Source organism: Meriones unguiculatus, chromosome 4, assembly GCF_030254825.1.
Source record: "Meriones unguiculatus strain TT.TT164.6M chromosome 4, Bangor_MerUng_6.1, whole genome shotgun sequence".
NCBI lineage: Eukaryota > Metazoa > Chordata > Mammalia > Rodentia > Muridae > Meriones > Meriones unguiculatus.
In genome coordinates, this window is record NC_083352.1 from 38093174 (window position 1) to 38104559 (window position 11386).

Here is an 11386-nt window from a genome sequence, read left to right on the forward strand (position 1 = left end):
GTACATATATTTATATTTTTTATATCTTTTTGATAAAGCAGTCCCTTTTTATGTTGACTTTCTTATCTCTTATGACTAATTTTAGCTGAAAGCCTAACTTTGTCAGAGCTCTAGTTTGCTAACTGTTATTTCAGTGAACACTCCTACCAAAAGCAAGTTGGGTAAGTCCATCATTGAAGGGATCGAAGGCAGGAACTCAAGCCAGAAGCTTGAAGCAGGAACTGTAGAGGTGTGGCTTACTCCCTCTATCTTCTTTAGCTTGCCTCTTCTGTATAACCTAAGACTTCCTGCCCAGGTATGGCATTACCTACAATGGGCTGATCCTCCACATCAATTAGCAATTAAGAAAACACCTCATAGAACTGTCTGCAAGCCAATCTGGTTGGGGGAGTCCTTCAGTTGTGGTTCCCTTTTCCCCGGTGACTGCAGGGTTGTATCAAGTTGACAGCTGAAGTCAACTATGATAATCAAATATGAATGTAGCTACCTTTGCTTATTTGGGACTTCTTCTTTCTTGTTATATCATCATCATTTTGCTTTCAATCTCTGAGTGCCTTTGCCAGTGTGGTGTGTTTACTGCATACAACTAGCAGTTGATTCTGTTTGATATCCCAATCAGCTATTTTGTATCTTCTTTTAAATTCAAAAACTTATTTTTTAGTTATAATTTAGTTATTTATGTATTCAATGTGAGTGTTTGTGTAGGTGTGGGTTAGTGAAGTTATTCATGTGCAGTCTTCATATGTAAAGCTCATAGGACAACTTGCAGGAGTTTTTGTTCTTTCCTTCTATCCTGGGGAATTGAAGGTCTTCATCACCACACCAGCCTTGACTTGCATCTTTGCATAAAAAGAGCATTCATTCTGATGACTACTACTGAGAAGTATTTGCTAATTTCTATAATTCTTGTTGGTTGGGTTTATAATTTATATCTGGTTTGTTGAGTTATATGGTTTTTTTTCTCATTTAATTTAATTTATTTATTTTTTTGTTTGTTTGTTTTTCTGAGACAGGATTTTTCTGTGTAGCCTTGGCTGTCCTGGACTTGCTTTGTAGACCAGGCTGGCCTCAAACTCACTGCGATCTGCCAGTGTCTGCCTCCTTGAGTGTTGGGATTACAGGCATGTGTCACCGAGCCCGGCTTTTTCTCATTCTATTTTGATCATCTAGTCCTCTTTGAAACTTGCTCCTTCCTAAGCTCTCTGTTTGTCTCTCTTCTTCCTCTGTGTGTAGAGTTTCTTTGTGTGTCTTCCATGATTATTGGTTGAGTGATCAGAGCTTTCTTTAGTTTGTGTTATCTTGAAAGGAATTTTTTTCTCCTGACTTTTAAGATAACTATGCTGACCATAGTAATCGTGGTTGGCAGAGATTCTCTGGACTTGAGGCATATCGGTCCACACTTCCCTGGCAGCTAGTGCTTCTGCTGTGGGGTCTGATGTTATTCTGATAACTTTGCCTTTGGGAGTTGGCATTTTCCTCTTGTAGCTTTTAATACTTGGATTTTTTTTCCCTCTCCATAGCCTTAAATTTTTTTTTAACTTTTATTAGTTACACTTTATTCACTTTGTATCCCCCCCATAAACCCCTCCCCCCTCCCCTCCTAATCCCACCTTTCCTTCCCCTTCTTCAGGAATGCCCCTCCCCAAGTCCACTGATAAGGGAGGTCCCCCTCTCCTTCCTTCTGATCTTAGTCTATCAGATCTCATCAGGAGTGGCTGCATTGTTTTCCGTTGTGGCCTGATAAGGCTGCTTCCCCCCTCAGGGGGAGGTGATCAAAGAGCAGGCCAATCAGTTCATGTCAGAGACAGTTCCTCTTCCCATTGCTATGTAACCCACTTGGACACTGAACTGCCATGGGCTACATCTGCGCAGGGGTTCTAGGTTATCTCCATGCATGGTACTTGGTTGGAGTATGAGTCTCTGGGAAGACCCCTGTGTTCAAATTTTCTGGTTCTGTTGCTCTCCTTGTGGAGTTACTATCCTCTCCAAATGCATAGTCTTAAATTTTTAACTGTGTTGTGACTTAGAGAGATTCTATCCTGGCCTGTGTGGGCATGCACATATGAATTCAGAGTCTGCTGAAGCCAGAGGGGAAGGATCCTCCGGAAGCTGAAGTCACAGGTACCTATGAGTCACCTAGTGTGAATGCTGGGAAATGAACCTGGGTCCTCTGCAAGAACAGTCAGTCCAGGCTTTTAACCCTGGAGCCATCTCTTCAGGCCCCTTCAGGTCAGCTAGAGAGCACAATTTAAATCATGAACGTAGGTGAGAGGAAAAAAGAGATTAAGCTTTTATATTTAAGCAAATCTACCTTAATCTTTCTTTTTTTTTGCAATGACAAAAAAATAAAAAATTGATTATATAAGAAATAACTAAAACAGTATAAGTAAAGTTCACCTAACGGTGTTCGAGGCCACTTTAAACTGCAGTTTTTCCTTTAAGGTGTGAAAATGCTTTACGACAATATGTTTTCGTTTTTAATTATGTATTACTGGGGGAGGGCGGTACACACATGCAGGGGTCCACGGAGCTGTGGTTACAGGCTGTTGTCGGTGTAATGTGGGTGCTGGGAACCGAACTTGGGTCCTCTGCGAGAGCAGGCACTATTGAATGCTGAGCCTTCTCACCCGCCCCAGGATTTTTCAAAACAAAATCTTAAGGTTCTGAGAAGGCTCATCTCTCAAAATGTGCTCTTGAGTGATGTGTTGAGTTTTGTGCTTTCACTGGGCTGAAGTCAGAGCAGAAGGTGACGACAGAATGGTCTGTTACAGATGAATCTTCCAGTGATGAAAAGCACCAGGAACACAGCCTGTCTGGTCTTTCATAGGTCTTTCATACTCTGTGGGCCAGAGCATGCCTTGTCATAATTTGTGTATGTCTTCATTGCAGTAAGCAGCCATTGAGTTTATCACTTAAACCATTTTTGAGTATCCATCCAAGACAGTGTCCTTAGTTACATTCACAATGATGTGCAGCCGTCCTCATCAGGTATTTCCATGCATTTCGTCATCCTAGATAAAACTCTGTTAAACACTAAATCCTGTCCTCTCACCTCTGAGTCTCTGGTTACCTCCCTATCAGTTTCCAATTACTTCTGGTTACCTCTCCAGCAGTTTTAGATTTCTAGGTATCTCCAAGTAGAAACAGACAACATATAATATTTGGCCTGTGTGTGTGTGTGTGTGTGTGTGTGTGTGTGTGTTCGTGTGTGCCTGAGTTCTTTCATTCATCAAGGTTCATCTGTCACGATTAGACTCCTATTGATGGATACGCAATGTTCCATTGTATGGAAATGCCATGTTCTGGCTTTGCATTTATTTCTTGACTTTAATTTGAGAAAATTTCTCCTGGAACTGAAGCAGAAGAAAACTCTAACAAGTGACTGGATAGCTGTCACTGTCACTAGACAGTGAACCTGCTGCGGTAGGTGTCAGCATGGGACAGTTAACTCTGAGTGCGCACAGCATCTTTATGACCAGCACAAAAGCCAGCAGACACACCATTCTCCATCCTGAATTCACAGGAATAGGTTAATTTTCCCTGAGGCCAGGGTTAGAACTGTTCCCTTGACGCTGAAGAAAGCCTATCGCTCTGTCCTCAATTTTGTGGGGTGAGGATATTTTCACCAGGTGAAATGTTTTGCATCTGATTGCTTTTGAGGAACACTGGACTCTTTTTTTTTTTTAATCAAAAATCTTGACAGAGTTTATTGTTTGAAAATTGGGTAGAAGGATTTGAAGCTTGAACATACTTAAGTGGTAACAAAAGGCGAAAGAAAATCTGTTTCCCCCTCCCCGCCCACCAGTTCCGTAAGACATACCACACAACTGGAAGCTCAATGACACGCACAGGTCGTCTTCCTTTCAAGCAATCTTATTTTTTCCTTTTCCTATTTTTTTCCCCTCTCAATCCTTTTTGTCCTTTACAAATTTATTTTTTCAATAATGTCAAATTAGTTAATAATTGCCACTAGTAAATTAATGACTATATTTCAAATAATTAGTTAAAATTAGTAACGTTAACAGTAATTCAATCCTTCATTATAGGTAATTAATACCCCGAATAGTAAAATAACATGGACTCATTTTAGTCATATTCGCAGTTCTCTAAAGGGGCTCCTCTCCATCTCTAAGTGACGCCTGCACTGGTCTGACCCCCTCAGCATCCTGAAAACGCAGCCTAGAGCTATTAGAGCCATAGGTGTGCCACACAGGGGGAGTCTGAATGTAGTGGGAGAATGTTTACACTTCATTTGAATGCACATAATTAGTGTTAAATTACCTGGAAGAAGTTTCATAGGTCCTGGGCACTGGTGAACAGCTAGCTTCATACGAGAATTTGTAATGCATGGTTCTCCCCGCTGTTAGGCACTGTCAGCTCTTTCCGTGGGCTAGGTAGCCCAAACAAACGAGAAAAGAGCTGTAGAGAATTCAGGTTGTGCAAGAGGAACCCAGACTCAAATCTGACCCATAGATCTTGCATTCTCCCTTCTTCTGGGAGAACGGAATCAGGGAAAGGTATCCGGGCCTTTGCAAAGTTTAGCCGAACTGGCTGAGTAAGCTCTTTGTGTAGTTAAGAACCGGTAGCTAATCTAGACCTCCGTTCCCAGGAAAGCTCATCGGTGTGGGTGGAAATGAACATGGCAGATCTGGCGTCATACGCGCGCACCTCTGGGACAATCGGCCGAGCCCAGTTACTAGAGGGGACTCTTCTGCCCACAGAATTAAGGTCACGATCCCCAGGGTCAGACGTAGTGTTCTTCGATATGGATGGACTTTCCTGATGTGAATAGGCACTGGGTCTCAGGCAAGAGAACAGAATTTAGAAGGCGGGGTGGGGAAGGGATCCTGAAATTTCTTCTGAGTCTTCCTGGATCGGAAGCACAAGGGGTTGAACCAACTTGGAAGAATGTTACATAGAAGGACTGAGGGATGCTGCCCTGAAGATTACAAAGCCATGGTTTCTGAGTCAAAGCAAGATTAAAGTGTCAAGATGAGCGTCCACGCTGCAAGGTTAGGGAGGGGGCTGAGGTATGTGACGCGCATGCAGAAAGGCGTGGCCTTTGCTGGGTAGGAAGAACACACGAACGGTTGCTGTCTTCCTGGGAGGGGAGAGAGCCTCCTTTATGTTTTTATAAAAATGCATTATTTTAAATTTATTTATCTGTACTTTATGTGCGGTGTTTTACCTGCATGTACGTCTACGTGAGGTTGTCAGATCCTGGAGTTGAAGACAGTGGTGAGCTGCCACGGGGGTGCCGGGATCTGAACCCTCTGGATGAGGAGTCAGCGCCCTTAACCGCTGAGCCATCTCCCGAGCCCCTTGCTTGATGTTTTTGAAAGAAAGCTCGCAGGCACCTGTGGCATTGTGGAGGCAGCCTTGAGCTCTCATCCGCAAGCGAGCAGAGAGCTAGGTTAAGCCGCAGAGTCACAGCGGGCTCTTCAGTTGCCTGGGCTTGCAAGAGAGTGTGTCAGTGAGTGAGTGGTTACCCTTTTTTTTTTTTTTTTTTTTTCAATGCAGTTTATTCAGGAACATTGAACAATCCTCGGACCCCGGGGAAAGCCAGCCCACAGCTTGAATAGCCTCTGGGTAGCCTACCCAGGCGTGCCACGGGGGCAATGCAGATAGGTCCACATACATGGAAGCAAGCCAGATCCTCGGCCTTAGCCAAATGTGGAGTTGTTCGTGACAGAGAGCACTCACCATCGGGAAGGTGGAAGGCGGAAACCAGCTCCATCTTTAAGGCATAGCATTCCGCAGCTCTCTACAGTTCCCCCTTTTTGTTTTAGACGCATCAGGCAAGAGTAGAGGTCTGATCTCTGATATTAGAAATAAATTGGGACTTTGTACAGATGTTCATTTAGGTGTCATCCACCCAAAGAGCATCAGACCCGACCGATACCTTTTTCTCAGAGGCGGGACCTGGGGCATCAACCCGCATGCAATCAGACATGCTCTTCTCTGGGTCCAAAGCGGCTGACCCTGAGTGCAGTGCTTAGCATCGCATCCTGAGCGTATCATTTTAGCTTTTTATGGTATCCAACCATGCTTGGGGAGAATGTCCTGCTTCAATGGCTGTAAAGGCCTGAATGATCATGGCTGCATCACACTGTTGTGAGACTCTAATCTTGCATATATACCACAGGCAAACCAAGGAGACCAACACCAGAAGGCCTGCTAACACTCCCATGCCCGCCCATTCCTTCAGATGATTCATGGCTGCAGCAATCCATGTTGATAATCCTGTGGCTAGTCCTGCGTCCACTCTGGTAGAATTTACTGTGACAATGGCCACTCTCAGCTGCTCCATCGTAGTATCGAATTCTCCAGTCCAATTACCTAAAATATAGCTCGACAATTGTTTAGACAGATTTGCAGCACAGGAAAAATTCTCATGTTGTATGCTAGTGACACAAAGTCCAGCATACTTTCATTGACAGCCAGGTTGAGCGATTTGCCATATGGTATCAATTTGCTCCTGCAAGAGGTCAATCCTCTGATTGAACACCATCAAGCTTCCTTTTAGTTGAGCATTAATTCCTTTATGTACAACTAAGGCATGAGCTACATTGGCTAAATGATTATTCAGGGTCTGAGCAGTCTGCCCAGTATGACTCATGGCTAATGCCCTGGGGGTAAAACGTCCAATCCCCATCCAGAAAGGCAAAGAGGATGGACATCAGAAGAAGAAGAAAACAGGAAACAACCTAGGAACCTACCACAGAGGGCCTCTGAAAGCCTCTGCCCTTCAGACTATCAAAGCAGATGCTGAGCCGGATGGGCAACTGTTGGGCAGGTGAACGGAATTTTAGGTAAGAACTGGGAAATAGTAAGAGCTGGAGAGGACAGGGTCTCCACAAGGAGAGCAACAGAACAAGAAAATTTGAACATAGGGAACTTCCCAGAGACTCATACTCCAACCAAGGACTATTCATGGAGATAACCTAGAACCCCTGCACAGATGTAGCCCATGGCAGTTCAGAGTCCAATTGGGTTACATAGTAATGTGAAGAGGGACTGCCTCTGACATAATCTGATTGGCCTGCTCTTTGATCACCTCCCTCTGGGGGGGGGGAACAGCCTTACCAGGCCACAGTGGTTACCCTTCTTCCAGCTGCTTAGCTCGCCTTGTGAGGCTGCCTGCGGTGGGGGAATGCAAGCCTGAGAACCCTCCTTTCATGGCTTCCTTGCCTCCGCTTGTTAAAGTTTGACAGATGCAAGTCCGCTCTGAATCTGCTCACTGACATATCTGAGAAAGAAAATTCAGGATTCGGTGTTCATTTTTGCTTTCCTGTGGGGTTTGGGGTTGGGGACTTTTAAACGAAGTGGTATGTCTGTGGTGTACGGTGAGAAGGTGAACTGAGGAGGCAGATTGAGAGGAGCTGTCGGAGTCCTGGGCTCATCTTTGGTCTAGAACGCTAAATGAGAGAGGAGTGTCTCCCCTGACCCCATAAGCCAAGCCAAGTAAGAAAAAATAAACAAACAAATAAAAATTAAAAGAGCTCACTGCTCAGAGCCCAAGACGAAGGCCACCTTCCTTCTCAGTGCTGGAGGGAATGAGAACCCCATCTGGAATTCACCTTCTTTTAATTCCCCAAAGCCAATGAGTCTGCTGTCCATTTCTTCTTTCATGCTCTTGCTCATGTGTCAGCAATTCTAGTCTTAGGGACTGTCCACACATCCTAACTTTCTAGGAAGACTTCTAGAAAGTTGACTCCTTAAACATTGCAAGCTGTCATTCCCTGAGGTGGTCTTCTCTCTCTCTCTCTCTCTCTCTCTCTCTCTCTCTCTCTCTCTTTTCCAAGTTTGTTTCCCAGCTGAGTGTCTTACTGTGTGTGGGGCCTTAGGTATCTCCGGAGGCCTTGTGGAATCTGAGGCTTTGTCTATATAATGGAATCACGAGGCACACAATACCTTCTCCTCAAGGTTAGTTAGAAGGTTTCCTGATAACCTTCGTGGGTTATTCTGTTTACCAAAAGTGCCCGGCAAACATGTGTCATCATTTCTAACTCTTGGTTAAAGGATTTGCTTCCATCACCTGTAGTTAGAGCCAAGGGGTCAGTTTCCATCAGTACCTCACTCACAAAGAATTTTATCCCCCCCCCATCTACCATGCAGGGAGCTGAAGCACTCAAAGCATCTCTCAGTTATTCCGTGGAGCTCCCTGGAGGCCGTGTCACGTGTGCTCAGGACCCGAAGCATTGTTCAGATATTTCGTGGAGCTCCCTGGAGGCCGTGTCACATGCGTTCGGGACAAGACTCCTCATGACTCCAAGTTTCATAGCTACACTGTCAGCTGCTGGTACTGCAGAGACGGTTGTTGCTCTGACGACGTAAGATCACCTCATTCAGGCCACGAGAGAGGAGCAGGTGCCGTCCTCCTCCACTCTGCTCCACCTCATCCCCTCCTCACACGACTGAAATCCGCTAAAACTTTTAGCAAGATCTTGAGACAGTTTGAGAAGGAGAGCCATAGAGTGCCGTAGACTTCTCTCTTGGGCTGCACAGATTGCAGATTCGTGATCCCCGCTCGACTGCCCCGAACTGAGCAGCCAGGCTCACCCCGTGAGGGAGTGAGTAGGGTGAGGTAGGCTTTGAACAGAACACAGCCCATGCTTCAGGTTAGCTCTCCAGAGGCCCTGCCTGTTTCTTCCTAATTCCCTGTGCCCGGAACTGGCCGTGTCTCAGAAACGTTGACAATAGGAGTATCTAGCACCTTCAGAGAAGTGCCTGTGATTTACCCACAAGTCTCGGACGCTGCCTCGTGATTCCATCTGGACATGCTTGTGCAAGGCTTGAAAATCACTGGGGCATGGACACAGGTGAGATTCCCAAGGCACACTGGTTAAGCAGTAAGAGACCTGCATCTCCATTGGTGAGACTGAGTCCCTGAAGGCTGGCTGCTATAACAAAGTGCCAGAACCCAGGAGAGGCCAGAACTGTATTATTGGCATCACTTGCAGGGCCTCTGACGTCATCCGGGTGTGTGGGATTATAGAGTGAGTAGCATAAATTCACTGACCGCCATAAATTCACAGTCCACAAAGCCAAATCAAAGCTCACTCTGAAGCTTCTAGGAACCAGAGTTAGGAAGCATCATTCCCCGGAGGAAGGAGCTCGGCCCTGCCCTCACGCTGACTGGATGCCTATCTGTTGTTGCAAGCTCCCTGGTTGTGACTCTTGGTTATAGCAGATGCAGTGGCACAAGACAAGCTCGCAGAAAGCTGTGAGTGGGATCCAGCTTTAGCCTTGAACTCCCTGCCTAATGTCATGCTTTGCAGTGACTGACGAAGGTGTGTGAAGGCAGTCTGTGAACCCCAACTTTCTGTCTTTCCCTCTTAATTCTCCTGGAGCTTCAACTATGACTTACTGGATCCCCAGTAATGCCCTGGTAAGGGGAGGGAGATGAGGCTTCAACATTTTTCTGCACAGAGCAGATTCTCAGGGTCAGCGGAAGGAAGAAGAGAGGCCGGCATTGCCCACACCCTCCCTGCCTTTGCCTCTAATGTGTATCCTTCTAAGAACAGGCAGCCTCCGCCTCCCACTGCTGTAATTCAGCATCTACAATAGTGGAGCAGGATGTCTGACTTCTATTGCATCAGTGGCAGTACCACCCAAAGGTCTGGGAGAGGAAGTAGAGATAAGCCCATCAAAGCCCACCCAGAACAGCAGGGAAATTCCACTCAGTCAATCTCCAGTTCTTTCCACACTGGTGGTAAGTGGCTTGCTCTGTGGTGAACCACCAGTTCAGCAGCTGTCCTGCTGTGCCCCTGAAGGACACCTCAGTGAGACATGTGCCAGCACTTGTGCAAATGTCAACATCAGCCCCTGCCATCAGCTAAAGGTCAGCAAGTGAGTCCTCTGACATTTGGGGTCTATAGGGACAAATGGGTTCTGCAAATACCCACAGTGCTGAAACACACCCATCTCATTGGCTTCCACAAGGCCAGGTGTTTCCAGATGCAGAAACCCCACTGATGGATTCAGGGTGACCAGGACTCTCACTGGCCTGTTGAGCATAGCTTTGTGGGTACCCAATAATGTTTGCTTGCCCATCATAATTAGTTTTATCTCGTGGCTTTTCTGTCTTGAGATAGCATTCAAGACATCCATATGTTCTCTAGAAGGTGATAAAAAAAATACCAACCCTCCCTGGCAATGAGCAAAGAGATACCTTGTTGGTGGTGGTGTTCTTATATCAGTCAGGGGCAGAGCAGATGGTAGTCCTTTGTTCATCCTAGTTTGATGCCTGGGTTGGTGGCCACAGCTGTTTATGTCTAGGATATATAAGATAAAATCAAATCCAGGCAGTGCAGCACAGGAGGAGAAAGACAGAGACCTGAGAATCACTTGTAGATGGAATACTTACAGACATGCTCTCTAGTGCAAGGCAGAGGCCATCTGTAGATGGCCGCTTGCTGGAGGATGTCATCCAGGGACCCACTGGACCCACTGGTCTACAGTGGGAGCCACCATGATGGGCAAGTATGTGGTCATCAGTTGGGAGAGAAAGAGAAGTAGAGCAGCTTCAGCAGTATGAAGAGAGATGAAGCTGGAGACTCGAGGGTGGAGAATTGCCTGTTTTGAATGGCCAGCCCTGCCATGTGGGGCGATGGTGAGGTCCTATCCCTAGCTGCCACTAAGGGCTTTGTCTGGGCCCATGGCTGTGCAGTGGCCAGGGTTGGTATTGATGTCTGTGGCTCATACTACCACTAGGGAACATTGGAACTTCCCTGGCAAGGATGTGGATGTCCAGGAACTGTGCAGACCTGGCCCCACCCTTCCTGACTGAGGCACTCTGGAGAGCTGACCCCACCTTTCTCCAGCAGCAATACTTCAGGAGAGCAAGCACTGCACCTCTCCCAGGCAGCACAGTGAAGCTAGCCCTGTTATCTGGGGTGTGGGTGAGCTAGCCTGAGGGTCTGAGTGTGGAAGAGCTGGTCCTGTCACTTGTCTGGGATAGCACAGGCACAGAGGTGATGCTTTCCCCTGAGGCAGTCAGGAGAGCTGACCCACAAGGGTCATGAAGCCTATAAGCTGGCCCTGCTCCTTACTGGCTGCAGCACTCTGCAGAGTGGGCCTTGCACCTTGCCTTGATAACACAGTGAAGCTGGCCCTGATGGTGAAGGCACAAGTAAACCATCCCCGAGGGTGTGATAGCAGGAGAGCTGGCCCAGCCCCTCACAGGCCGCAGCACTTGGGAGAGTGGGCTCCACGCCTTGATTGGGCAGCACGGTGGAGCTGGTTCTGGAGGTGTGGGTATGGGTGAGCAGACCCTGAGTACATAAGAGCAGGAGAGCTGACCCTTCTTGCTGATGGCAGCAGTGGGTGGCCTAGCTGAAGCAATACTGGAGAGCTCTCCCTGGTGGTACAGATAAGGGAGAGC

At 46.8% G+C, this 11386-nt stretch overlaps 1 non-coding gene across 1 annotated transcript; it reads left to right on the forward strand.

Moving 5' to 3' along the window:
- The first annotated feature begins 10147 nt into the window (after positions 1-10147).
- Positions 10148-10290, forward strand: LOC132653842 (small nucleolar RNA SNORA48). Its single transcript, XR_009591684.1, has one exon. It is a non-coding gene; the product is annotated as a small nucleolar RNA SNORA48 (small nucleolar RNA).
- The last annotated feature ends 1096 nt before the right edge of the window (positions 10291-11386 follow it).